Here is a 6,243-nt window from a genome sequence, read left to right as displayed (position 1 = left end):
CCTGTCTTGAACAATCTTTGCTGGATCCATCAAAGCAAAATCTCGATCCGGAGCAAAAAATTTGGCTTGCTCAGCAGCACGTTCAAATCCTTCCACAAAAGAATCCAGTATTTCCACTTCTTTGATTTTCTCAAAATCACTCAGCTTCACAGTAAGATTAGCCACCTGGTCCTTATTACTCGCCAATTCTTTTTTCATTTTTCTTAACAACTCGGACTCTTTCTTATACTTTTCTCCAATTAGTTTCAATAATATCTTACTTTTCAAATATGATATTAAACCCTTTTTCAAGGAAAGCTCTTCCCTCAACTTGATTGGTTCATCCACCTGCTCTAGAATCTTATGTTTTATCTCTTGACTTCGACCAAGACTAGCCAGACACAGACCAACCACCTACAAAAAGGACAGACAGGAACCACTACATCAATCACCATCCTTAAAAGAAAATACAAGTTCAAACAGTACAAAAGAAACCTGCATAAACTGATCAATGGATACATCCCCAGCCTCATTAGCCATAGCCACATCTGCAGAACTTTGGCAAACTTCATCAGAAATGACCATAAAAGGAAACTCTTTACTCGATATCGAGGAACCATCAAGATCATCGGCAAAACAATGCAACTTCTTATGATTGTCAACAAACGAATTCATTTCCTCTAAGGGAATATCCCTCCCTTTCTCAGTTAAATCTTCAAACAAATCAAGGTCCACATGGTCCAATCTTCTTTTCTTGAAAATTACATTTTTCCGACGATGAGGAGGCTGATTAACTTCTCCTGCTGCAGCAGCCTTATTAGGGTTCGACGATGAACCCTCCTTCTCCAGATTCTTACTATTGGGCCGCGACTTTAAGCTCACCGCAGACACCCCAGGATATTTACCACCTGCCAAAAACAAATCAAAACGTCAATAAGCTCAATTGCACTAGCATTGTTGAAAAACTTATAAGGTTCTTACCCAAATAATCCATCACTGATTGCTTATCATCCACCCAAGTTAACAACTCGAAAATAGAAATCAAATCTTTCTATCAATAGCTTCAATTAAGTACTCAATTATAAATTCATTCCTAGGCGAAATTTTCTCTCGCCCTAAAATCTTCTGCGGTTCAAAACACCAAAACAAAGGAAACCTTTCACCCACATTCTCGTCGAAATAAAACGGGAAAATATCCTCGGAAGTACGAACCTTTAAAAACATCTCTTTAAAATCTTTAAAGGATGACTTATACAACTTAAACACCAAGAAGCCCGGTTTACTGTTTATGTTTACCCAACTACCCTTCCATACCCCTTTCGCCTGGAACAGAGAGAAAAATAAACCTAAGGCCGACTTTTTCCCCAGATAATCCATCAATATTTCAAAATAACGTAGGAAACCCTACCCATTCGGATGCAACTGCGACGGAGCACAGTTGAACTATTTCTTAACCTTTAATAAAGCACGTTGAACTGGGGGCTCCATACCCACCACATTGGCCGAGCTATAACTCATCAAAAAGCTCAACCTGCTCTATTAAAATATCACCAGGCCAAGCTTGGGGGCTATGATATGGTCGGTAAAACGTAACCAAAAAGTAATTAATCGGCTTTATGCGTTATAGCTCAGCCCCACACGTTATGACATTCAAATGTCATAAATCGGATACACACGGAATAAAATATCATAATGACCTAATACAGCGTTAATGCCCTTCAATGAAAATGATTGCCAGAACCGTAACCGACTTGTTTCACTTCACCTATAAAGGTATGGCATTTTATCTTTGGTAGGATACACTCTAAATTCACAATACTAACTTAAACATTGGAGTGCCTTTTGCAGGTACACTCCCCCATTCTTGTTCTCCTCAACGTGATACACTGCTGGACGAGGAGCTCAGGTTTTCAAGCTTATAGCTCGGTGTTGAGGACAACAGCTCGGTATCGACTATCTAGGACCGAGCTGCATCCAGGTCATCCACCCAAGAACAAACTGGGGCTCCATACCCACCACGTTGGCTGAGCTATAACTCATAAAAAAGCTCAACATGCTCTATTAAAATATCACCAGGCCAAACTTGGGGGTTATGATATGGTCGACAAAACGTAATTAAAAAGCAATTAATCGGCTTTATGCGTTATAACTCGGCCCCGCACGTTATGACATTCAATTGTCATAAATCGGATACACACAGAATAAATATCATAACGACCTAATACAGCGTTAATGCCCTTCAATGAAAATGATTGCCAGAACCATAACCGACCTATTTCACTTCACCTATAAAGGTATGTCATTTTATCTTTGGTAGGATACACTCTGAATTTACAATACTAACTTAAGCATTGGAATACCTTTTACAGATACACTCCCCATTCTTATTTTCCCCAACGTGATATACTGCTGGACGAGAAGCTTAGGTTTTCAAACTTATAACTCGGTATTGAGGATAACAGCTCGATATCGACTATCTGAGATCGAGCTGCATCCAGGTCATCCATCCAAAAACAATTGTTAAGGTAACAAAAATATGATATATCACGAAATTTAATTTATATAAAATGTAAATTAGTTGAAGTCAAATAAATATTTAGAAGTTTAAAAGTAATTTTAATTAATTTACTTTAACTTTTGTTTCTCTACTAATCTATTATGTTATCATTTTCAATAATTACAAGGAAAAAAAGATGCACTTGAAGATTCTCCGTGTATCAAAAGAAAAGAATTTATATATATTCCTATAGAATATTTTTCCAACCTGTAGAAGGTTTATTTCCAGAATATGAAAGATAAATTAAGGGTGAGCACGGGTCAGGTTGGTTCGGGTTTTAGGTTAAATTAGAACCAAATTAATTGAATTATAATTGGTTTGATTCGGTTTAAATTTATATTTTTTTGTGTATCCAAATTAAATCAAACCGATTAAAAATAGATTGGTTCGGTTCAGATAATTAGGTATCCAATGAAAAAACTTCATAAAAAAAATTTCTTAAAAATTCTTTAAGTACAATAAACATATAACATTAATAGGAATAATCTAAACATGTTAAATACCAAATACATTAAAAACTCTAAGCACATTAAAATCTAAATATATTAAACACTAAAAACATTAAAATCTAAACATATTAAAAGGCGCATGGCTCCTCCATCCATCATGGCCCAGCAACCCAACCAGCAGTACCAGCAGCAGCAGCCATACATGATGATGCCTCCGCAGTCTCAGCCACCACATATATGGGCCCCCTCTGCCCAGGCTCCGACACAGTCTGTGCCTCCTTCCCAGCCCGTTCAGCCCACCAGTGCCGATGAGGTCCGAACCCTCTGGATCGGTGATTTACAGTACTGGATGGGTGAGAACTACCTCTACACCTGTTTTGCTCACAAATACGATTTTTTTTTGTATAGATCAAGTTCACCGCACCCCCGACGAACTCTATAAAAATTATAGAGTTCGCCTAACCCCCTTCGAACTCTCTTTAACTTTTTTGAAATTCGCATTTTTAATTCATTATCATCATCTCCAAATAGTATATAGATCTACAAACAGTATATAGGAGTACACAAAAATACACAGACAACAACTATGGCTTCTTTAAGGATTTTTTTAATTATAAATTAAAAAAATAAGCCATATTTAACAATGGCAACCATTATCATCGTCTCCAAAAATACACAGGTACATCGGAATAAGCCATATTTAACAAGGATTTTTTTAAAGTTTAATAACTCTGCAGGTCCCTATAGTTTCACTGAATTTTTAATTAGGTCCCTATACTTTTTTTCTTTTCAATTGGGTTCTTGTACCTTAATTTTTTTCAATTAAACCCTTTCTGTCAGTATAACGTTTGAGATAATAGAATATTCTTGATAAAAAAAAGAATATTCTTGTCATTTAACTGGAGTGGCTAGGTGAACTCATCTGAATTTTTCCCAAATACCCAAAGAACCCCTCGCATTTCACTCCTAAGAAAAAAAGAAACCCTAAGTTGCTCCCGTCTCCTGCGTCTCCTGCGTTGGTCCGTTATCGGCGTCTGTGTCTAGCATCGACTGCAACGGACGCTTGCTGGTGTGCTCTCCGTCGCCTTGCCTCTGCGCTGGGCCCATCTGCGTTATTGTTGTCGGAGGTCTTCTCCACTGTTTGTCCAGCCAAGGCGTCTCTGTCCCTCGCGGTGAAACCCCTTGCCGAGCCTCCGAGCGCCTAGCCTCCCGTCCTCGCGTTGTGCCTCTGCTCCATCTCCCTGCACTCGAACTTTCTGCAAGTAGGTGACAAAAAAAAGCCTCCTTTTTTCAGTTTTAAAAGTTGATGTTTATGTTATTTTTTTTAAATATGGCATTGGTTGACTGTTGTTGCTGTGGTGGTGCTGCTTTAAATGGATTATGCTTCTGTTTTTATTAAATGGATTCTGCTTTCAATGGGAGATTTGTGAAAGTGTGATTTGTGAAAGTGTAAAAGTGTGATTTGCAATAGTTTAATTTTGTGAAGATGTATAAATTGACGGTTCCTTTTTCATATTTTGAGTTACGGAATTAAGCAAGATAGGAAGATGTATCGCAAGATTTGAGTTGGGAATTTATGTTATGATAGGTTCCATGTTCAAATAATAAATTGTGTTGATGGTTTCACAATCATTGCCTTGATTCTTTTCCATGTTCTGGATGTATGCTGAACTGGGATGACTTCAATTCTGAACCTATTTTTCTAATGATGTGCTTGAATGGAGCTACTATGGCATTGGATGATGAATTTTATTTATTCTTGAATGTTGATTGTTGTGGTTGTGATGATGTTGCTTTAAATGGATTATGTTTCTGTTTTTAATACCTGTAATGATGGGGACTCAGATTTCACCATAGACATACATCATGGTGGCAAGTTTCATGATTTCACCAAAGGACACAGCAAAGCCACGTCAAAATGATGCTTCTTCACCTACAAGTAATGGTGCTGCTTCCAATTCGAAACATTGTTCACGAGGAAGGAGGACTTTAACTGTTCCAAAGGAACCAAAGTTTCATAGTCTCCATGTACCAAGGAGCTGTACCATCAGGAATCCTACATAGGGGGCTCCTATGGGGCATTAGAGAGATTTGTTCAATATCATCATTGAATTTTTAGTGGCTTTGGTGTAATATTGAAGAAAAGGGTGAATGTGTGTTTTTTGTTGTATCATCATTGATTTGTGTAATAACAGGATTTTTTACAGTACCAAAGTTACAATGATTTATATAATACCATTGATTTGTGTTTCGTGTTAAGTAAATCAACAGACCACATTTAGGATAATAAATTTATAATAAATTAAACTCCCTCCCATTTCCTTTGAAACAATGATGAAAGAAAATTTTAGGGTTATGGTACAGTATGCTTAGTATTTTGAAACAAACAATTCCCAATAGAATAAGAAATGTTTGCAGCATGCGGATGATCAGTCTACCGTTGCACGCCTTTATTCTTCGTTTGTTTGTTGAGTAACTTCAGTTCCCTTTATTCTTGATTATGTTTTTTAGTTTCTCATTTGCAACCACTAGTTCAGCAGCTATGCCTCATTGGCTGAATGTCCCGCACCAGCAACAACTGCTTCATAGCATGATTCATTAGGCAGAATTACGATTAGAATTCAAAGTCTATACCGAAAAATCAATGTAACTAACATTCTAGCCATACCCTAAAATCTGCATGGCCAAGCTTTATGAAGATCCCAGGCTGACATCATAGGACAGCAGACATCGTATCGTCCCTACAAAATTATGAAACACCCTATGTAATAAGGTCTTTCCTTTTTATTTGGACACCCATTCTTTGCACCGTCATCAACCTCAATCCAATCAAAATCATGAATCCACTAAAAAAGGTTGTATTTTGGTATCTTCCCACAAGTAACATACCTCCTACCATGGTTAGAAACTGCTGAAGAACGGCGGGCGGACAGTTACTGCCTCTCTACAAAAACACAGGTGTCTTCTTTTCTTCGGGTTGGAGCTCCTGAAAACACAGCTTCTTGAAGAGATAATGAATGAGGTTCCTTGATTTTGAGACATAAATTTGGGGAATATGAAAACTGAAAATGGAAAACGGAGAAGAAGAGAAATCTCATATAGTTCAACGATAGTGTTTACAGAGAGGAGACAGTGGTAAATAAGTCATTTCACAACTCACTAACGTTTTTTGAACGTTAACCGTTAACACTTAACAGGGACTTAATTGAAAAAAATTAAGGTATAGAAACCCAATTGAAAAGAAAAAAAAGTATAGGG

At 37.3% G+C, this 6,243-nt stretch overlaps 1 long non-coding RNA gene across 1 annotated transcript; it reads right to left on the bottom strand.

Annotated features, from left to right (window-relative positions):
* Positions 4,043-5,404, bottom strand: LOC110263213. Its single transcript, XR_002348428.1, has 2 exons — positions 4,811-5,404; positions 4,043-4,241 (listed from the first exon to the last, which is right to left on the bottom strand). It is a non-coding gene; the product is annotated as an uncharacterized LOC110263213 (long non-coding RNA).

Source organism: Arachis ipaensis, chromosome B01 (assembly GCF_000816755.2).
Source record: "Arachis ipaensis cultivar K30076 chromosome B01, Araip1.1, whole genome shotgun sequence".
Lineage (NCBI taxonomy): Eukaryota > Viridiplantae > Streptophyta > Magnoliopsida > Fabales > Fabaceae > Arachis > Arachis ipaensis.
The sequence above is the reverse complement of the archived record's forward strand: the minus strand, read 5'-3'. Positions and strand labels throughout refer to the sequence as shown.